Source organism: Atractosteus spatula, chromosome 7 (genome assembly GCF_055471065.1).
Source record: "Atractosteus spatula isolate fAtrSpa1 chromosome 7, fAtrSpa1.hap1, whole genome shotgun sequence".
NCBI lineage: Eukaryota > Metazoa > Chordata > Actinopteri > Semionotiformes > Lepisosteidae > Atractosteus > Atractosteus spatula.
The window spans coordinates 57302436-57326154 of record NC_142712.1 but is presented as its reverse complement, the minus strand read 5'-3'; the positions used below and the strand labels follow the sequence as shown (position 1 = coordinate 57326154).

Here is a 23719-nt window from a genome sequence, read left to right as displayed (position 1 = left end):
AGTGAGGGCATGTCTACCGTTTCTGTGTGCACACACTGATGGTCACCAAGACCAGCTAAAAGATAAAGACGCTGCATAAGGTCAACCCAGCAATTACAAACTGCAGGATCGGTGCAAGCTCCAGTCTGTACTCAGTCCATACACTGAAAAGAACTGAAATGTGCATTAAAACATGCAACAAGGCAGACTGACACACGGTGCAGAACAGCAGGTTATTGATCTTACACCGCATTCAAGGTTTGTCTTGCACTCTCTTGGCAAATGGCGGCACTACATGAACTTCACAGGATAAAAAATAATAATAATCTTGGCACCTAAAAAACAACAATGTAATGTAGGAGGATTGAGACAAATTATAAACCATCACCTTTTCCTTGAAAATTCTAACATTATTATTATTATTATTATTATTATTATGAAATGCCTTGGACAGCTTAATTTAAAACTTCATGTACAGCTCACACTTCAGATATTCAGCTGATTAAGCTCTGGCCCTGTCAATAAGCATTATCCAAACTAAATTGATTGTAAACATAAATCTTTATCACCACCATAAAAAGTAATAAAAATACTCCAGTTTGACACAAGCCATTAACTTGACTAAAATTCCAGACTTGAAATCAAATGCATTGAAATCCAGTGGCTTCCCGATTTAGTATTGTCAACTGAAAAATACAAGTGCAAATGGCTCCACTAAAAATGCTAAATGCAATGCAATTCCAGAGCACTGTCATCACTGGCATGTTAACACTGGAGTAGCTGTCAACCCCCACTCTGGGATTGCAAAATCCAGCACATATATAGGTAAACCTTAATCAGATGAAGTAATTGCCCACTTCTCCACCTGATCTGCTGTATAGTGTAGTTTCTTGCACTGAAAGGCTGGTGCATGAGGCCCAGCTGAATGCTGAACCTCAAAGACAGCGCGGGTCCAATCCTATTTGTAAAGTGTTTCTGGACCGTCTGCAATCTCTAAACAAATGCAAGCAATTATCAGTCCATTTAGATCAGTAGCACACAGAACAGCCATATTATCATTAATTTGGCTTTTACTCATTTTGATGGTAGCATCCGATAAACTTGAATTGCATAATGGAAATGACATGCCTCTCTCAAAGGCATTTAAAAAAAAATAAAGTTCCAAAACCTTATTTTTTCTGCTGCACTTCAAAGGAGGACGAGATCACTGAAAGGTTTTGGATTGAGCGGACTGCAAGACAGTGGGCACAAGCAGAACCGACCGCTTCAACATGATAAACAAGTCACACAGGTGAATTGTTGAAAACACATTCAAAATATTTTTATGTGACTCAATGCACATAACACGTAAATTCAAATAGCAGGTGAAATACTTAGTACGTAATTGCATTTACATGCAAATCCACTTTCACTTGACCTCAAATCTGCCAACAACTGCAGTTTTTTTTTTTACGAGAAAAGGGGAACATGTCTTCCTTCGTTAAATTACACAAGCTGTTCTGTGTTGCAGCCGGCTCCAGAGATATTCTCCTGTTGAGTCACCAGGGGGTATGAAGAAGATATCAGTGCTGTCACCGGCAATTTGGCTACAGGCTGCTGAAGGCACACACGTTGCTCCCTGCCTGAGCCAATTAGCCAAATACAGTCCCTTTCTGTTCCGGACCTTCGCCACCTGCTGCCTCTCAGCACACAGGACAAACCCGGCACCAAGCCAGAAGCCAGGAGCTGCACGTGGACGGAAAGGTGTGACTTGGTAAAAAATAACTTGCAAACGAAAACAAAAGCATTTTTACCATCACGCTAGCAGAGAGTCAAGACGATGAAGTCCACAGATCTGTCACACCTTGGTCCACTGTACCCTTCATACAAAATCAGATACCCAGCAGCTCAACTCACAGGATTTTCTGTACTCTGTCCCGATAACGTGACAACTTCACCATGTTTCTAGATGACGGGTGCCAACTTTTTTATAGAAAGCCATCCAGTTCAGCATATCTAGCTCCAGACCAATCTGCTTCCATTACTTAAGGACATAACCGATAACTCTGAAGTGATACTTAATGAATGAAATAAAATTCAAGTTCAGGTTCAATCCTTTATTGCCATAATGACCAGTTGCACGGCTCTAAGGCTAGACATGAACACATAATAATAATAATTATAATTATAATAATAATTTCATAGTGTAAAAAACTACCCAGGCTGCAAGATGCACCTCCCGAGTGACAGAGCTTCTCACATCCCGCTTGGAGAACAGGCAGCTTGGACTCTATCGCACTGCCACTGCATTTAGTGGAGGAGGTCTGTTAATATCCCTTGGCTGACTCTCCCACACAGACAAAACCAAAAAACTAACATGAACCTGACAAAGCCTCTATTGAAAAGGGACAGAATACAGGAAGTGGTAGTGAAATCTTGTGCGCTGGGTATGTGCTGCTATATGGCATCAATAAGACAGAAGGGATTGAGACAAGGGCAGGTCGTGCTCTCGGTTTCTGGTACAATTTCCTTGTTCTTTCCTCAATAAATAGGGTACAGTTAGAATTAGTGAGGATGAGGGAAAAGGATAATCAGCTGGCTCTAATTATACTTGCTGATCTCATCCTCTTGTCGTAAGCTGTCTGTGCCTCCAGGCTTCTCTGCAGAGCTCCGCCAGACTCCGGCCCACTGAGCGCGAGCAGACCAGTTCCCCGGTCAGCCCTGCAGGATATGAAAAAACGCTGCTGCTCGCACGTCTCGGGGTCACCCCTCGAGCGGTCGGCACGCCCCGCGCAGCAGCGTTACTGTCGCAGTGCGTCAGAAGCCACGGGCCAAGCTGTTCTGCAGGGCAGGGCTTGTGAACCGACCCCCCGACTTCACGGCAGTCTCCACTTTATGGCAAATACATACAAGTCAGAGAACAGGACAGAACAAAATTGTAAAGGAATAGTGTCAAGCCAAACCTTGAACGTTTAGATAAATGGTCTTAATATAGGTCAGTCGGGCTGTGGACTTACTTTTGTTCAAAGAACTAAGTAGTGAAACTTATAAATGGCATCTGAATCTGAACTCTCCCATTGACAGGATACTATTTTGTGCACCATTAAGGATTACCTGCCGTCAACAAACCAGCAATTCATCAGCACATTCCACACATTTGCTATACATATCTTAGAGCTCTTCCTCGTAACAATTTCAAAGTCCTACATCGATGTGAGGCTTTGAGTATAAGGTGCAGAACAGTGCAGAGTGGCTGTCAAGAAAGTGAACAACAGGCAGAGTCTGTATTTGCATGTCTCGAGCTGCTGTGCAAGTCTGGCGCTGCCCCTGGAACAGCAACATACACTATCCCGCATGCTACTGTAATATCCAAATCCTCCCTAGGACATTTTTCAGTTCTAATACTTTAGATAACGGCAGGTATAGTACAAGACATATCTAGCCATCAGCCATCAGCTGCATTCTCAGAGCCATCAGATAATCAAACAGGGTCCGACCTGCTGTATATCTGCTTGGGATATCTTCCAGGTCATAACCTCAAACTGTAAGCAATGGCCTGGCAAGAGTAAACCAATTTTCCATAAACCTATATATGTTTTGAGACAACAAATGTACAGTATGTAGGCACGAGATACTGAAATATACAGATTTCCTAATCAAGTCTTACCAAAATGAAAAAAAATCCTAAGATTTTTCCTAAGACACTGCAAATAAACTCCTCTTAACAAACATCCCATCCCGACTATGTAAGTGTATATTCCAGTAACAATGGACTGCTGGCCACCTCTACATTTCTCAAACAGAAAGCCTTTTCAGTTGCTTTCGTGGAGATGCAGTGATGACTACTTGGGACACAGATCCTCGTGTTTCTTTACGTCAGGAAGGAGATTCCAGATCAGAGCGCAAGGCGACCAGAGGCTGGAACACACACACAGCACTGCAGCTACTCTGAAGAGAGGGTGCTGAGTGACGCTTTTCTTAAAACTGAGGTATTCTTGTTGCAGGACTCGTTCATATGTTCAGTGTCCTGTTTACATAAAACTGTGGGTTTAAATAAACACATAACTAATCTCAATTATACACACTAGGTCTAACTTGTTATAAAGGAACTAAAACAAAAGCCACTTGTTTATGGCCTCAGCTGCCCACAAGTTGGGAGAAAAGCCTGCTGGTTACTGAAGTGGTGGGAGCTCATAGGGGTTATCGCAAAACCTCTGTGGGAACAGACTTCACAACTGGCAGCAAAGTTCAAGAGCAGACAGCAGGCCAGAAAACCATGAACACTACCACCACAGCGGTCTGCTCTACAGAGGCAGCAAACTGCAGGGCTGAAATAACAGCAGTGTGTGTGTGTTTTTTTTGTCAAAGACCAATCAAAGAGATGCCCTAAGGCACAGTAAAAATAAATAATCCTGATTCACATGTTTAACACCTGATTTGCCTTCTCACGTACTCAACAAAATATTTTGACCTTAGGTAAATATAGCCCAGGAGTCCTCAGGCGAGAGAGATTTTAGCTCTCGACTGCAAGCGCATTTTAAACATGTTGCAATGACAGCTCTCATACACAAAGCCGGGGTCCCGACACTCTTCAGGGAAAAAGACGCTTGAACAGTAGAGATTCTTTGCTCAGGCACCTATAAGCTTGTTCTCTCAATCAGAACATCAGCCCCTTATCACAGTGGGGTTTCTTAAGAAACACATGAGTAGGACATTTGGGTCATTACTATGAACCCAGCAATCAAATGGGGTCAGACTAAAAACTCCTCTCTCACTGACACCTCACGTTTCAATACAACATTACAAAACCTGCGGTTCACCTTGGAACTGGCCACATGAAACATGTACACTGTTCCTTGGCCCCTCAGACACGGCCTCAGACCAGGGCGGCTGAAGGAAGCAGCACAAGGCTCCAGAAACAAGCGGAGCTGTAAAAGACATCAAGGGAAAGGAAGCTGATTTCATCTGTGGGATGTTGACTAGTCTGAATGAGACCATAGCTTATGCATAAACCAAGCATTTAAATTCAGAACGACAATGCTGTCTGCAAATAAATGCCTTCCTTCACACCACGTCCTGCCGACAAAAGCCCCTCTGGCCTACACACGACACCCGCAGACATTAAATAGACTTCCTCCCACCTGAAACGGAAGCTGCTCCTAAGATATTGCCAAGACCACTGTGCAGGAATTAGGTTCCTGAACGACCCACCCCATATTCACATGGAAACAAAGACTCCCAGCATCTGAGCTGTAATGTTTTTGTAAAACACTTTAAATTTACCAACTGCAATCTGTGATTTTAAATATTGACTCCCCTAATGGCCTCAGGGATCTGTAGCAATTTAAAAAATTTCAACACACCATAGCCATTGACCAGGTGCTTCCTGTTACACTATGACTATAGAATTAACTATGTTGAAAGAGGTCAGCTATTTTTATATGATCTTAAGAGAGACCAGAATTACAGCTACCTTCCTCTCGAGTCAGGGAATAAGATATGAATTAGCCAATATTAAGGAAATCGTTTGCTGTGTTCATAGTAATGCCCATCGGCAGGAAAATTTCAAGATCTCTTACAAACAACACACCATCAAAAATTGTTTCCATTTACATTATTATTAGAGCTACATTTTTGAAAAGGAACACAATAGACTTAGGAAGACCTTCCTCAAAGTTATCGCTTATATCACATTTAAAATAATTAAACCTGGAGCTGAATACTTTGCAAGATTCCCTTCAAGAGGACTGTGCAGGGTGCCTGGCCTTTCTCCCCCCTGCCAGTCCCTCACTAGACTGAAACCTGAAGCTCTTTAAAAAGTCAGCCCACCCCTTCCTTCACATGAACACCTGACAGGTCCTGACAGACCTGTAGAAAGGCACCACACTCACCATTCAGAGAAGAGAGGATTTGAAAACGGCTAAGAATCGCATCCATTTACAGTATTGATTAAAAGCCAAGAGAAGCTTTGCTTTATTCTAAACACATAAGCGTCCTGTGAGTGAGTTCACACGACTCCTGGCACTTATTATTCCACTCATTTTCATTCACTCCCAATGTCTATTAAATTGTAATGGATTGTTGTTAAGCTGCCGGCTGCTCTTAGCAAAATCATACATAACATGGCTTGTGGCATGATGAGTTCGAGTGTCCTGCCAATGTCGGTGAGGCTATAAATCAACAGTTTTCAGTTGCTGTGGGGAAAGGACATCACACTCAGCATGCAAAACAATTTTCACAGTGAGATTCATTTAGCATCAATCAGCCAGAATTTCAAGACTGGACCACGTGAAAACTAGCCCAGTGATGCTGCCACAAGAATTAAAATAGTGGTCAAAACAGGATTAGGTGCGATGGATTAAAGTCCTTTCTAATTAACTGATTTTCCTTCACTGTGAATCAGACGCAATTCATAATAAATAGCTTATGAAGTTCAGTCCTTTCCAAAACACCTCATAAAACCTGAAAAGGTCTGGTAAATATAAACTTTTTATACCTTTGAAAAGTAGATTCACAATTCAAAAGAAGTAAAGCGTAAAAATTTAAGGCATATGTCCTCTTGCTTTCAGGATCCTCTAATAATTTAACGTATGCTGACATTTTGACTGGATTAGCATGAAGCTCAAATAGGAAACCGGTGTGTCTTTTGCAAACCTATGAAAATTCTTGGTTGTTCTCTCGGTGGGTGTACACCAAAGCCACCCTATAGTTAATTATTATTCTGCATGACTTTTCCTCCAAGTTAGATTGCTGACAAGAGAACCAGACATTTAGTCATTACAGTGGATGTGTGCCAAAGCATTCCCATCCATATTATATAGGAGTTTGACTGTGCAGGCTTCTACATAAACCTGAAATAATGCATGAATAACATGCACGCAGATTCTGGACTAACCACAAACACAAAATGATCTCAAACCCTAGTGTATTTCTCACCATAGGAGGATAAAGAGGACATACTAGCAATGTCACTTGCATGCTATAAATACACATCACAGGTTTGCCTATGATTTCAAGGAAAGAATACAGTACTGATCATTGCACTGGTTATTTTCAAATGCAGATGATGCATATTATACTTGGAGGTTGAATAATGTTCTCCATTGCACTATATGCTGTGAAGATCAGATTTTTTAACAAGTTAAAAAGCAATACAGATCAAACCTTTACTCAAAAAAGTCTGCACTGAGTTGCATTAAAAACGTGTACCTTTCACAGTGTTTGTGCCATTGTTGTTGAAGAGGACCCGAGTGTATCGCTGCCTTTATCAGCAGTGCTGGACAGGGGAGTTGCTCTGCCCTATGTTACATGACTCAGAAGTGCCAACACCCTTGGAAACAGTACCCCATCCAACAATGGAGTCAGCAGGTTGAGATGGCAGTATAGGTTTGTTTTCACTCCACCTACAGTAGAACTGGTTAAACCCTGCATCAGTAAGCAGGAGCTGAGAATTAATCAGCCTGCCGACAGTTTTTATCTGTGCCAGAGCAGCCTTTTCATGGCCTGCGGTTTCTGCTGCTTCACATCCTGGTGCGCACAGCCTATCAGCTGGTTTCCAGTTTTCAAAGCTCCGTCTCCATACCAACAAAACAGAAAACAGCTTGGGGATATCTCTGTCAAGAGATCCTCAGGGCGCTCACCGTCAACAGCAGGGCTCTGCACTGACGAGCAAGACATTGGCAGAAAAGGGAAAAGGGCTGGAAAGTTGCAAGAGGCTGAAAAAAAGGTTTGCACTGGGATCAGCAGAGAATGCAAAAAAACTGAAAGGTTCTCAAAGCTTTCTATCCCTCAATGACTGGAGAGCGCTCTTCTAACAGCAGTAAAAAATAACAGAGCAAGTAATCACAGAGAACATCAACTATCACAACAGCTAAACATTGCAGCATTTGAGCTCAGCTAACTGATGTGCAAACCCAGTCTGGAGCACACACAAAAACATCCTCCTGCACTGCTAACTAATAAATGTTGCAATGCAAGCTCTTATTTCACACAGATTAACATATAGTACATACAGTAACATTGTAAGGGCTCATATTTATTTAGAATGGTGTCAGCAAAAAAAACACATAGTTATTTGCCATGGGTATCAGACGATTAATGCCAAAGCCTTGTCTAATTTGTTTTGGAGGAACTACCCGTCTTGAAAACACACTGCTTGCCCTCCACACCCGTGAGCAATGTATGGATGAGGTGGAGCACTCTTACTTCAGTTATCAACAAGTTCCAGGTTAGTACCAGCTGATGGGTTAGGTATCAGAAGTGAAACTGGACATCAAGAGTTCTGTGATTACAGGCTTCCTTCACAGCAAGGAAACCTGTGACGAAATGTGAATTCAAGAGAATTCACAAGAGAATTCAAATTCATACTACTGTTCCAACAAAACATAAGGTGTTTCATATTTTTTTTATTTCCTGTCAATTCCTTTTTTCCAGGATACAAAAAAAAATTGTCCATTCTTTAAGGAGAGGTCTGGAAAACATAGCCATTCAATTTTATTGAGGATGACTTAAGACTTTCTATGAAGCCTCCACACTTGTAACTGTGTTCCATGATTGCCATTTCAGCATGTTCTTTTTCCTGGAATCACCCTGAACCTGTTTCATGGACAGTACACATGAACAACTATGGACATGTTCAGAACATGGTCATGACACCTTGACAAATACCCAAAATGTGCTAAAAACATAAAGCATCAGCCTATCTTCTTCCAGAAAGAGAGAGACTGAAATTCCACAGCACCAAACCAAATATATAGCACAGCAACACATCCAACAGTAAGCTGTTAAGAGCATTCCTAACATTTATAGTGATGTCGTGGCCTGTTCAGTTCTCAGTGGCTGGAAGAACTGTAACAAATTGGAAAATTAAAATCAACAGGTTGCACTGTTAGCAACAGGTTAAAATGCTGTTGTATACCACAGTATCGAATGATGAAGTGGAAATATTTTCTGGTACTTAATATTTTTCCCTTGCATGTCAGATGAGGCAAATTTATCCAGAATACATTATCAAGCCTGAAATATCCAGCATATGACATTGACTTACACTAGAGCCGGCAGCTCAGTCAGAAAGGGATGAAACAAGGACAGATTTGCAGTCCTCACCCTTTTGTTTCCTTATTGTTCTCCTGTAGGTTAGAAGGCTGAGCTGTTTTCTCAGTTACCAAATTAATAAAGGTATCAATTGTTAAATTAAAGCAACTTTGCAGCTCCTTACTTAGTATGGGCAAGAACAGGATCGAGAATCTGTAGGAGGGTACAGTTCTTCTGAAACGCACTGTCAAGCCATCAGGGGTCATGGGTCAAGCCACCTGGTTCACTGGGGGGCTCCAGATTTACCATGTTTTAACCCTGTGAAGACCAGCAGGGTCATATATATTTCCCCTCCTTGCAGGAGGCAAAGATCATTCTCAATTTCTCTCTGACTCAGACTGCTCTATAGAAAATTGTAAAACTTGCATATCAGTTTCCCCACATGCCTTCATATTTCATATTCAGTGGTTCATATTGCATACTGTCAAGTTTGCAAAGAGGACACAGTGTCACTCCAGCTCTGGCTTATACTGATCCAGAGAGCATCAGTGCGACAGAAACACACCTGTAAGTGCTCTCCCACGTCTCCCTCTGCTGATGTGAATACGCCCATCACCCTACAGCCCCTTCTGAACCACGTACCCTTACAGCGAATCGCTCACTCGCTCACTGGGGCACACCGGTGAGAGAACGCCCATCAAGCCTGCACAGCTATTGGCTGCCAGGGTGACAGGTGGAGGGTGGTGTGGTGGCTCTGTGGCTAAGGATCTGTGCCTAAGGCCGGAAGGTTGCCGGTTCAAATCCCATGGCCGGCAGAGGAATCCTACTCCATTGGGCCCCTGAGCAAGGCCCTCAACCCCAGCTGCTCCAGGGGTGCTGTACAATGGCTGACCCTGCGCTCTGACCCCAAGCTTCTTTCCGTGTCTGTGTCTCATGGAGAACAAGCTGGGGTATGCGAAAAGATGAATTCCCAATGCAAGAAAATGTATATGGCTAATAAAGTGATCTTATAAAAGGTGACCAATGAAGAGCCCGTGCCCGTACCGGTTCCTATCAGATTTCACACAGAGAACCCTGCAACCATGAATGGCTCCATGTGGGAAACACAGTTACACCTAAGAAAAGCCCCCACAAGTCATGCATCACTCCTCACAGAGTCAACATTTGCATTTGCTCTAGCAAACTGGCAGAGAAGAAATAACTGATCAGAGCGTCACTGGAACTTCAACATTCTGCAGTTGTAAGGCTTTGCATGGTCACATCAACCATTCCACAGGAGTCATTTTCAGACTTCAAATGTGTCTAAAACCTGAAGCCACTTCTCAAACACACCACAGCGTGAGCATAAATACTCCACCAGGAAGGAATAGGGAAATTACAATGTATTTTACGGAGAACATGCTTTCCTTGGAAAGGTTGCCCAATCAAAATTCTAACAGATGCAGAAAGTGGAGGAATTCAGTCAATTTAATTCTTCACGGTAACCTTACCCAATATTGTCTGTCCTACATGTAAAAAGTGAGCATTTTTAATTTTCTGGAATTAATGGTCACTAATCAAAGAGTACTACCAGTAAACACAGTATTTCCTTTAAGTATTTAAAATGAGGCATAAAAGAATAAGGCGAAAATGCATTTAAGTATGTTTTTCCACAGAGCAGCCATTTGATCATTAATAACAGGTACAACGGTGCACGGCTGGACTGGGATGGATCTACACTAGCATTTCTGTGGACAACATGGATATATTTAGCTTAGACTGATGACAACTGGCAGGGTCAGTGAAGTAAATCGAATGGAATAAAGCTTACTTGCACAACAGGGCCACAACACAGTGTTCTTTCCACAACACCACACTGAAGGGACGATTCTTAGATGAAGCACAAAACTCTACCAAGAACACCATATTTCATTTCTAGTGCTCTTTTTGCTGCCACGTTGCACAGCCGTGTAAACTGTTTACACACAGAGCAGGCTGCACCTGCACGTCACTGCAGCAGGGATGTGGATCTCCTACAGCTGAGACCAGTCCTACCTTCTCTTAAAGTCGCCATGAGGAGAGCCTGGGCTGCGTGTACAAAGCTCCGCGGCTGACAGGAGGGGGAGTGGAGCTGTACAGTGAGCCGAGGGGCTGGGGGGGGATGGTGCCTGGCTTCAGCTTGGCCCATGGGTCAGACGGAACGAAGCCCCTCCCCCAGGCAGGAGGGCTTCACCCACATGTGCTGGAAACGAGATACACCGCTTAGCCTGGCGGGCTTGGAAAACCCGCACAGGGAACAGACAGGCAAGCTTTCCCCTGGAGGCGAGACACTCGGCTTCATCCCACAGCCTCCTGGTTAGACTGGCCCTTGCAAGCACAGCACCATGTCCTTGAACTCGCCTGCCGGACAGGTGCGTATGTCTGGACACAAACCAGCTCTGGTGTCCACAGGCAGGACGAATGGCGCTAGGTTTTGTTTCATTAGCTTCAAGAGTTTCTAAAACCTGTGTAACCAGAAGTGTAAAACCATGGAAAAAGCATTAAAAATGCTTCAAATACCCCAAACCAAGCAAATGCATGGCTAAGCTATGTTTAAAAGGTCCAAAAAAACTGACTACAAATTTCAAGTATTTGTCAGAGAAAAAAAAACAATGGCTTGACCTGAACTGACCATTATTTTACAGCATTGCATCAACCAAAAACACTCCTACAGCCTAAATATTCAGCTCAAGGATTACTCTACAATTTTCAGAATTATTATACTGGCTAAAACACGAGATACACTGATGCCAAACAAAGTGGTTATAGCAGCACACAGTGCAAGGAGATCAAGCATCCAATTACAGAAAGGGGCTACAATTAAATGTGGCCAAAATGCACGGTCATTTCCCCACAAGCTCGCATGTTCAGGTTTCAGAGACAGAACTTAAAGCACCATTGTGAGCAAACAAACACTGACTGAACCACAACAGCAAAGCCCAGTGGACTTGGGAAATTTCACAGGAAGGTCTGCCAGAGACTTGTTGAATGTGGTTTTCATAAGCAATACAGCACTAGTCTGGGACACCAGTTACACAGGCGGTGGCACACCGCTTGGTTCTAGAGCTGGATGAGGAAAAACAGAATAATGCTCTATTCTACACTAGTGTCTTTGTAACTGCAAGAAGGCTTTTCTCTCCCTATATCCTACTGTATTATGATTTTAGTTGAAATATCTTTTAAAGCACTCTCCCTTATCAAAACACAGACACCGTACTATACTGGCACTGTAAAATATGCATTATCTGCTAACCAACCTCAAATTCTGTAATTTGTGCATTTTTAAAAACATCAGGAAGAAATTAGGCAGTTTATTCCTGGCTTTAAATTCTTGTGCTCATAACACGCTAAGCCTCCATAGCAGACATTTTTTTTGAGATCCAACTGTCATTAGGATGTAACTCAGACTGCTAAGTAGACAAATGTTTCAACATGGCACAGTACAGAGCACTAAACCAGCCCCGCTCCTTCAGCAGCGCTCTGCAACACCACCTCCCAGACACCTTCAGCTGCTCCCAGCTCGACGGCCCCACACATCCATCTCTGCCAGCGCGCTTCTGGGCTCATTCTGAGGGGGGAAGGGGTGGCCAGTTTGCCCAAACACTTCTTTTTTTTTTTTAGAAAAAGGTAATGACAGCTTTCAGCTCTTGAAGCCGAAACAAAACCCTGTTTGGGCCGACACAGTGAAATTACGAGCGGTGCTGAAAGATAACCTGTCTTCGACCCCCACTGCAGCCCCCGATAACCCCACGGTCATCGACCGCCTCTCTGATGGCACGCCGACTGTGGCCACATTCCTCAGCCCCCCTCCTCCCTGCTGCCGCCCTGCAGTACAGCAGCTAAGAAAACAAGCCCTGCACATGGAACAAAAGATGGAGAAACAATTCGCTCGCTGCACAATGCCCCCCTTTCACACCGTCACTCCTGATGCCCTCTGCTGCACGTATAGAGCTTATCTCATACAACACACCTCACGCGCTCTACATACGAAAGACTTCAGAACTAACATCTATGCATAGAAAGGCGGCTTTACGTAGGATCTGCAGTTTTACAATGAAGGTCATGTGATTAAAAGTGAACAAAGAAAATGTTTATAAGCCCAACCATTTTTCTTTCAGGGATAGTTTCCTAAAATATTCATCTTTGTGGGTAACACAGAGGCTACAAAGACAAGTCAACAGTTTCAGTGCTCATCTTGGCGAGCCTGTGAAGTTCTTGATTAATGACTCCATAGTCCAATGCTCACAAACTCTGGGCAAGACTTTGCTCTGACTTAATATTTTCAGCTTCACTGGCAGCTCACCCAGTTCCTTGGCCTTAAATGAAACTAGTCTGTGACAAACAAGGCCACAACAGGTTTCCAGCTAAGCCTTGCGCCCTCAGGCATTTACCTCGTAGACAACCGGTTTACTTCACTGCCTGTCAAAGACTTTTAGTCTTAATTAATGCTAAAATTATGTTAACAAAGAAAACTGACTACACAAAAAACTGAGAAATCCACTTGCTATAACACCTTTTGTCATACAGCAGAATGTATTGTTCAGCACAGGTTGAAACCTAGTGGATCTTTGCACGAGAAGGCAGAATCCTGTTGGACACATCACACAAAACACTATTAACCCCTTTAGTTGAACCACAAGCTGCCCTGGACAATGCCTATACATACTGCACAGAAACTTGGACCACTGAGAGGTCAGCAATGAAACAAAATTCCTGTCACGGTTACCCTTGTTCCTGGACACACCAACACAGGGCTACTTTTCTGGAGCAGAAAGAACCCAGAGAGGCACTAGGGTGCAGCAACCTGAAGGATGACGAACGCAGTGTTTCATTGCTCAGTGCCACAGGATTATTCTCCTGGCAGTCTTCGCTACATAAATACCTGGACAAGAAAAACAGGATGGCAAACAGTCAGCGATTCCAAATACCAAAATAGAATGGGAACAAACATTTCAACTAAAGAAGACCAATTGTTCTACCACCAACACATGAATCAGCAATTATCAATGAATGGGGTTATTTAAGATTTTCTCCTGATGGGGTAAACTGCCAAGAAATTATTTCAAGAAGGATCCACTGTTCTTTTTTCTAATTGATATCCGATGCACAGTTTCAATTCTCGTTTTGAAAGACCTAACGATGGAAGAGGAACTGCAGTCACACCATACAGATCGGCTCTTCTTTTATCTGAAATTCAGCCTTTGCACAGGCTCAGGACTGGCCGACCGATTCAGCGCCTGAACCCTGCAGCTGGCTCCAAGGCCGCAACACGAAGAGCACCAGAGTCCCAACCGAAGCCACTTTCACACGTGGAAGACAGGAAATGTGTTTGAAACACATCTCGCGTTACTTCATGACTTCCTCCTCCCAGCCGATTTGCTCACATTTTCATTCTTTTTAAGCAGGAATGATACTCAAGCCCATCGTTTCACACTTTGTGGTCTTCACATCCCAAGCAACCATTCTGAAATAATAATATACAAAAACACCTGCATGACCAGCCCCCGGGCTGCTGGATTCCCTCCCCTTAGGAAACAGAAAAAAACAGCTTTTAACCGGTGGCTTATTCCAAACTTATCATCTCAGCCTGGCTTAAAGCTACAGATACTCACTAATAGCTTCAGAAATTAAAACAAAAAAATTGCTCTGCATTTCTATAATGCGAGTGTGCAAGACATCTTACAAACATTTTACCTCCTAAACATGGCTCTGGTGAAGTCTCTGCTGTAAAAGGGGTGAATTCAGTGTGCCCCCAAAGGAGGGCAAAACTCACAATCTGCTGAAGATGCCTATGCCTTTAATGGGGCTGTCCCTGTGCAATAACTGTGAGGTCACCACAGAAAAACCTGTTCAGAAGACACTTTGTTGTTAATTTGATCCAGCCAAATTAAAACCGTGACTTTAACCCTTACCACTTATTCAGATAAGTAATACCAAAGACAATAATGACCATAATGTGCCTCTGTTTTGCACTGTATTATCAATCAATGCTACTGCCACTTGATAGCTTTTGACTTTCATTCATTAAGTGCAGTAGAGCAGATCAGATAATTATGTTTGATTATATCAACAAACACAAACTATCATGGCTGAAATCAGTTCCTGTTTGTAGTTGCTCTCCAAACTCACATGGCTTTTTAGCTTAATATGAAGCTTTTCTTTTTACTGGTTTTCAGTAGAACTGTCAAACATAAATTTGTCTTCAGCTTTATAATAATATAAGCCAGCTGTGTTTTAAAACTCTGGTGAAGCATAGCAAGGCCAGTTCTTTCATCCCAGTTTTAAGACATTAATTGACAAAAGGATGTCACACTATCAGAGGCTGGTAAATGGAAAGTGATCACTGAGAATGAGATGTTTAAGTATTTAATTTTGCAGCTGGGAGACATGTGAAATATGTCTTTCACAGGGCTTCCTTCCCCTTGTGTGTTACTAGTTAACAGGAATTAGAAACACCAAGAAAAGCTCTGGGAGTGACTTGAGGGAGTAAGCACTCAGCTCACCACTGAAACATGGAACATGCACACCATTTCAATATCTCACCTAAAACCAAAAACTGTAAACATTATGTGGCAGACAAAATAATGCACATCTGAAATTGAATAATCATATACTATATTGGAATTTTAATCCACATCTCCTAGAAACCCCTTTTTCAAGAAACTTCTAATAATAAGAAGCCAGAAAATAACGTGACCATCTCAGTTTGCTTAAAATTGACATACTACTTTGCTGATCTTTCTATAAACCTTCTAAAAGTCATGGCCACCAAACAGCTAAGTTCAGTGTCTTCTATGGCAGAATCAGTGGTTTTGAAAGAGCAAAGCAGAGGTGTTTCTACAGTGCTGTATTTCCATTGCCTAGTCCTTTTGCACCTTCTCCATATAAGCTCTTCGTATTTTACTTGTCCAAAAAATTAAACGGGTTACAAATACCTTAAAGTTATATTATCGAGTAGCTTTCATCCAAGGAGTCACATTCCTGAGTCTCCAATGCCCCTGTTCTGCCTGTGGAAGGTCCAGGGAGTATCACCAAGATCACGAAAGGCTCAAAAATGATTAAAAAATGCTGTACTTTCTAATTTAAATTGTATATTCAAAAAGAAAGTTCCAGTATTTTTAAAAAAATATATATCTATACTACTATGTAAGCCCATCTCTGCTTGGAATAAAAATGAAAACTTGCTACACAGAAAAGCCCATGCAAGAACAGGGCTAACCCGAACCACCTGTGCCAGGGCAGTCCGAGACCAAGCCCGAGCCACGATGGTAGACAGGACCAGATGAAAACCAGCACAAGCAGCGGCACAGTCCTACACAAGTTCCACAGAGTGTGTGAGGAGTGATGCAGCGCACATTGCAGTAGGACTGCTGGCATGTATTAACATGGTGCGTGAGTGCAAGTGTGCGCAGTCCATGCCAGACCTCACGAGATCAGGAGGTCCTCATCACAGTGCCAAGCTTGAGAGCAATACAAGACTGAGGTAAGAAAACTGGCTCACCTCTACAAAATCCAATGTTTCTCCAAATCTTTCTTCAAGACAGATAAGAGAAGACCATGAAGTTGCTGTAGCTGAATGAGCTCAGAAAGGCCTTGTACATCTTACTCATAGATTCTCTCTTTAATGTCCCTATGGGAAGGATGCTGTACTGATTCATCCAGGCTCCCAAAGATGTACGATTAATCCTGAATTAATGCAAAACAAACAGCCATTCTTCACATCAACTAAAGACCACTGCAGGTCCACTGCTCACAGGAAACTGTCCAGACACACATCATCATTAAAACTACACATGTACCTACATTCAAAGCTAAAAAAGAGAAAATAAACCGGAATTAAGGGTAGAGATAGATAGATAATACTTTATTAATCCCGTAGGGAAATAGTTAGGCTATAAATAGTTATCTCTAAATAGTTAGAGATTGCAGTTCTACATTCTCAGGATTGCCTGGGAACCTAATTGACTGTTCACTGCAACTTCTAACACAAAATATACAAAAAACGATGTACACTAAGTACTACTGTGCTGTAATATATTACAAAGTCAACGGCTATAGTGGCTCCTCTTGGCAAACTCTCTTAAAGAGCTTCACAAAAACTAAAGTTGGTAAGTATGTAGGGAATTTTAGAAAATTCTAGAACTTAAATCATTTCTTGCTTTTAAGTAATTAAAACCTTTTGGTCAGGCAAAACAATCCAACCCAGATGTCTCTGGCTAAATTTAAAAATAGAAAATCTTACCCCAAGCAGACTTCCCAATTTCTGTCAAGGCTTCTTAATGTTCTTTAGTTTCACATGCGACCTGAAAAGTTCAGACACAAAACTTACAAAAGACGTATTCAAAATTCATAAGAAAAAAAGACAATTTACCAACCATGGCTAACTAAGAAGAGCTATTTGTGGCTGCTTAGTAGCAGCAAAGAAACAGTAAACGCATGAAATCAAAAGAAGATACAAACTAGGGTTCAGGACAAATGCCTAAAACCTGCTCTCAGGCTTCAGAGCAGCAGGTATTAAAACTATTCTACTAGAGCTAGCAACTGAGAGTCAAATCCTCTTTTACCAAAGGTATTTCTGAAGGGAAAAAGCAGTGCATTCTTATTCCATTTAACACAGGAAAACCCAGGAGAATGCAACTGTATTAAGGGAGGAGAAACAAAAACAAAAAGGAGAGAAAAATACATGACGAATGTCCCAATTATAGACAACTTGAAAGCAAAACAAAAGGAATGCTAAGGAAGCTATGGTACACAACAACATTTCTGCATCACATTTAGGAGGATAAGCTGGCTGCCTGACATTACAAATAAAAATACACAAAGGATGCCTCATTCTTAAAGCATGTGTGTTTAGAGAAAATGTGTGTTACATTTTAAGTGTTGAACCACAGTTTTTTGGGATGAAATCATTAAAGGAAGTTGCAAGAAGTCTAACTTGTGACTAAGTAAGAACATTAGGCACTGGAAAACAATTCTCAAGTCTGAGTGCCGACTAAAACAGGAAAAGCAGGAATCTACACAATTGTGCCCATAATGAAAAGGCTAAGAAGCTACTAAATGACTTGATTTTCACTCCATAAGGAGGAGCAAAACGTTCGAAAGAAATGAAAGGCCAAAATAAACTGCTGTGTTCCCCGATTTCCAAGTTTTTTTTACTTTCACAGCATGACATGCTGCAGCTTTACAAGAACATTTTTTTTCACGACAAACAACGCTTCTTTGCCCATTTTCAAACGTGCCTGCTAACTCACCATCAAACACCAGAGACTGCGTCAGAGCCATTTTCCAAAAACAAACGAAACAATCCCTGGAAGTGAGCTGGGTACCGTAGAGTGATCGTTCCTGGGTTTGCATCGGACTTTGCAGTCGCCAGTGTCCTGCTTATTCTGTGCAGAAGAAGGTTAACCCTATAAATCCTGACAGGCCGCAGATCTGCCTTTCCACCATCGCTGAGATACAACCAAAAACAAAAAGATACATATCCCATGATGACTTTCCGAAACAGGCCACGCTCCAACCTAATGGTTTGGGTTCATATCTCCATCAGCACCCAGCTGTGAACCAAATTAGTTTACCAGATCAGAGTGGGTGGAGTTAATCGGGAAATCATGCAAAATAAACAGGTGATAAAACACGAGTGGTGACAAACCTAAGAGAGTCAGACACCAGAAGCTAAAATATAGATATATATCTAAAGATAGATATTGTTTCATTTTTATACCTGGAGGATTTCCCACAGAATAAGGCTACTTCAAACTGCATATGCACTTTTTGATGTTTTCATGATTTAACAACCCACAAAGGCTGAGTTTTAGGGTAAAGCAAATCCTGGCACTGAAATGTTGATTCTTTGCAGGAATAACATCAAGAAAAAAACAGTACTGTTCTTCTCCATCCCTGGCTGCTGGAGGACGCGAATGGAGAAGCGGAGATGAATTACAAGATATGAAACGAGAGAGAAGCCCACATTTGTACAGAGCTGATGACACCTTGAGAAAATATTCTTGTGCAGCTTTTTTAAAGTGACTTGGCTGTGAAAGACACCCGCTGAGAGGCTCAGCTCTCAGGACGAGTGCAGCGCCGGTATGTGTGGCCAGTACCCCAGCCGACAGAAACCAGCAGGGCAGCACTGGACTTAAACAGGCAGGGTCCTGACCGCTCCGTGGGAAACAGACTCCTGTTCTCTGTCCCGGAGCCTGCAAGCCAAGGTCACCCTGACATCCGCGACTCCAGTGCGCCATGGAGCTTGCGCAGAGTCAAACAGGTGAACCCACAGGTGGGCGCCCTGACTCTCCCCGGGCAGGTACAGGAGTCTCCCACGGAAAGCCCCGTCTTAATTTGTCAATTGCAAATTGGGTGCTATACAATAAAAAGGTATGGCGTCTGATATATATAGAGCAAACAGATTTATAAAAACTTGGACTTAATTACTTTTCATTTTATACACTCCCAATTTGTAATTCTACAAATTCTATTCCTCTGGGCTCACCTCCAAGCGCACCAGCATGTTGGGAACCCGGGATGCCATGACAGAGGCAGAGGATTCGATTTCTCAGGTCAGTGCTTATATCGGTGCCCACGTATACAGCAGGGCATTTCACCGGGGCAATCTCAGTGAGGTACCGTGTTCAAGGGCACAACTGAAGTGTCTCTCCTGGGATTTGAACCCACAACCATCCAATTACCACACAACTGCCTAACTACACTAGTGGACACAAACCCAGCTGTGCCACACAGTTATGTGCCACAAGTGGCAAGTTCTCAACTGTAAAATTTAACCTTAACCCCAATCTGACACAAACAGAAAATTGTGCTTGTTCCCCACAGCAGCACATGCCTTTATCTTAAACACAAAGCTATAAATGACACTGGTCATCTTGAGGGGAAAGTACACATATTCTGAAAAAATAAAAAGGCACTTCAATCTTCAGACTACAGTTGTGGCTACAACATAAGTGGTAAAAATCATAATATATAGGAACTTGTTTCCCCTGATGTTAACAGACGTACAAATGTACGAATGTGCTGAAAACTATAAGACCAGATTGTTATAGTCTGTGGGTCTGAAGAACTACGCGCACAATAACCTGAAAATCAACTTGGGGAATAAGCTTGAGGCAGACCTGTTGAATCTCATCAGGCAGTAGAGCTAATGCTAGGGCAATTTCAATTTTAAACAGGAAGTTTAGGAGGAAATATGGGGAAATGTGAACAAATGAATGGGCTATTTTAAAAACCTGTCACAAACAGAGCTGCATTAAGATTTTCATTCACACTTCTGAAAAACCTGGAAGTAAATGCAAAAGTAATGTTTGGTTTCCAAGGAAGAATGCCATGGGTAATGCCGGGCTTATAAACTGGGACTCAAGACAGCTGTGAAAGAGTAAGAGCAGAAAGGACTGAGAAACAGTGCCAGCAAAGCAAAGCCTAGGAATCCCAGCCCTCCCAGTCCTACTCACAACAGGCTCAAGGTTAGGCACACCAAGAAACAAGTCATCACAGATAGAATAACCAAGAAACTCCTTTGTGTTTGCCATCCTGGGGCTTGTCTGACCTGATCTGCACCTTGAGCCGATCACACCCTGTAATTCACGAGAACACTTGATCATTACTGTTCAGACTGATGCCCAGCCTTGTGTTTATTCAGATTGGAAGGCACCATTTGGGTTGGGCAGCTACCTCTGTTGGTCTACCATCATTCATTAGGGTGAAGTGGTGGCACTGTTGCTAAGGATCTGCGCCTGTGGCTGGAAGGTTGCCGGTTCCCGCGGCCGGCAGAGGAATCCTACTCTGTTGGGCCCCTGAGCAAGGCCCTTAACCCCAGCCGCTCCAGGGGTGCTGTATAAATGGCTGACCCTGCACTTTGATCCCAAGCTTCTCTCTCCCTGTCTGTGTGCATGTGTGTCTCATGGAGAGCAAGCTGGGGTAGGCGAAAAGACGAATTCCTAGTACAAGAAATTGTATACAGCCAATAAAGTGATCTTATCTTATCTCAGCGCCTTGCCCTTCACTAGAAACCCTCACGTTGCCCATTGCGAGCGCAGATCTCACTGACAATTGCCAGAACCACATCACCACCCTTCTGCAACTTCCTTAAGGGAATTCTGTACGATCAGACAGCCCTCCCACTCTCTAGTTAATCGTGATAAAACAGTCACAAGTGTCAGCATTGTATTCTCTAGTCCACCTCACAAAGAAACCACATCCATATTTACACTCCAAGGAAATGACCACCCTAGTAAGAGCACTGGCTTGTGGCACCCAAGGCCAGAATCTCCTGTACAAAGGCAGCCTCAATCAGCTTGGAGCGTAGAAAAGCGAAATCAATAATCACATCTCTTGTCTCTTCCAAACCAGTATTTGTCCTTGTTGTGGACAGTTAAGCCCTTTAGGGGTAAAGGTTGCTGCTGGAAGAGGTGTTAGTGGGGCCTGCAGGGGGTGCTCACCCTGTGGTTTATGTGGGTCCTAATGCCCCAGTATAGTGACGGGGACACTATACTGTAAACAGGCACCGTCCTTCGGATGAGACGTAAAACCGAGGTCCTGACTCTCTGTGGTCATTAGAAATCCCAGGGTGTTTCTCGAAAAGAGTAGGGGTGTAACCCCGGCGTCCTGGCCAAATTTCCCATTGGCCCTTACCAATCATGGCCTCCTATAATCCCCATCTATGAACTGGTTTCATTACTCTGCTCTCCTCCCCACTGAGAGCTGGTGTGTGGGGAGCATTCTGGTGCACTATGGCTGCTGTCTCATCATCCAGGTGGGGCTGCACATTGGTGGTGGTGGAGGAGAGTCCCCATTACCTGTAAAGCGCTTTGAGTGGAGTGTCCAGAAAAGCGCTATATAAGTGTAAGCAATTATTATTATTATTATAGGAGAGCTGAAGGGCTGAACATGCAAGACTCCATTTGCGAGTCGGACAGTTTGACAGAATGGGTTATACGTCCCTCTCTCCTTCAGGATGTGTGTAATGGCAACCCCTTGATAAAACCATGCCTGTGAACAATTCATTTTAGATAAGAAGAGATCACACGCTTCACAGGCTTGTCTACAGGTATTAACTATATACAAAATATAAAAATTTATATTAAAAAATCTCATCCTTTTGACTGGCAGCTTCAAAATTCAGACTAACGCACAGATCTCCGTAATTCTGAATACATACTCACTTTAAAAGTACCCCGATAACATACAGAGAACTAAGTATCAAATCTTAAGATTTTAAACAGGAAAGCAAAAACCTCTCTTGACGGAAAACAACGTCCACATCCTTGTCTGAAGACGTTGGACTGTAATGTCTGGAAAATGCAAGTTAAAATGCACATACGGAGATAAGCAAAGGCACATGTCCTGGATTACAGTATATGACCCTCAGAATTTGTAGTTGATTAGATAGAATGTTCAATTTGTATATTAATATTGAATATGCAGACAGGATCAACAATACTAAAATTGTGCCCTGCAAAATTAAGTTGGGTTATTTTCAATAACAGGTTGGAAAAGCTTAATTTTTTTTTGGAATCATTCCTCTGGCAAAAAAAATGTTAAATGCTGGCTACTGGTTTACTTGGGGAAAACAGGATTCTGAGAGGTCATCTGCTTTTGATCATGCAGTGAGGTGTGCTGGGAGCAGAGCCTCTACAGACCACTCTGCCCTCCACCCAGACCCACAGTAAGAGGACAGGATTCGAGCCGCACGTGCACACAGCTGTGTTCTCTCCATGCAAGAGGCTAAACAGGTCTGCAGAGTTTTTTTCTGCCTTTTACCATGACGCTAATTCAGCCCTGATTACGTGTTGAGAATTTCTGCACCTCAGAGCAAAAGGCAGAGGGTGAGGCAGCATTTCTAACCATATAAGAAAAATCACAATATCCACCTGGGCCTTTAGAAATCAACAGTACGTTAGATTTTTCACACCTTTTTTACACCTCCTAGTGTTATACGCAGTCCAGCTCAAATCTGAGTCACATGTTAAGAATGTAGTATCTGCATCACAGGAAACAAACTTCAGGACATGCAGAATGATCTTCAACTCAGTCAATGCAAAAAATAAGAGCACTAAAACCTCTTTGAGATAACTAGCTTTTACAAAACAAAGCACTGATTTAACCCTCAAGTTGATAAACATCCCAATTAGGCTAGAGATTATGAGAAAACAGTCTGTTTTACATGCTGCTCTTGAAATGACAGGAATAAAAAGAGTTAACTTTACCCTTGAAACCACATCATGAACTGCTCATTGCATTTAACAGTGCATGAACCTGTAACTTGAACTTCCTCAAAAAGCACAATTGCATTTGACTGGTTAAAGAATGGTATAAACATGACAGAGCTCACTGCAAGAGACTTTCTTTACCAGATGGCCATTAACGTCTAAGTGGCATTCATTGAGAGCTGGGGAAAAATGAAGATGAACTACAAAATCTGTCCAAAAAAGATTTTAATTTAACAAAAAGTTCTCATCCAATAAAAGTAAAGGTGCTTTAGCTCTTCATAAGATTAACTAGAATCCGGGCCGTCCTGCCGACCATCAAAACTGCCTACCTGACTGACCCCTGATGGGCACCAGTTAACTGGAAAGCTCTTCAGCCATTTTTATGCCGATGAAAAGATGCGAGTCGGGGAGTAACACTCGCAGTAAATGAGGTGAAGTGCATTACTCACGCTATCTTGTTCGTGATAATGGGCTCGGTCATTGCTCAAACACTC

The 23719-nt window shown here is 42.6% G+C and overlaps 1 protein-coding gene across 7 annotated transcripts in view; it reads right to left on the bottom strand.

Annotated features, from left to right (window-relative positions):
* Positions 1 to 23719, bottom strand: part of LOC148831487 (A-kinase anchor protein 13-like) — a 119237-nt gene that overhangs the window by 94067 nt on the left and 1451 nt on the right. For 5 of the 7 annotated variants that reach the window (XM_088920421.1, XM_088920425.1, XM_088920423.1 and 2 more), the window contains exon 2: positions 17252 to 17312. The exons of the other annotated variants lie outside the window; for them this stretch is intronic. The gene's annotated coding sequence lies outside the window, so the exon portion shown is untranslated. The remainder of the gene's footprint in view (positions 1 to 17251; positions 17313 to 23719) is intronic. 7 annotated transcript variants of the gene reach the window in all.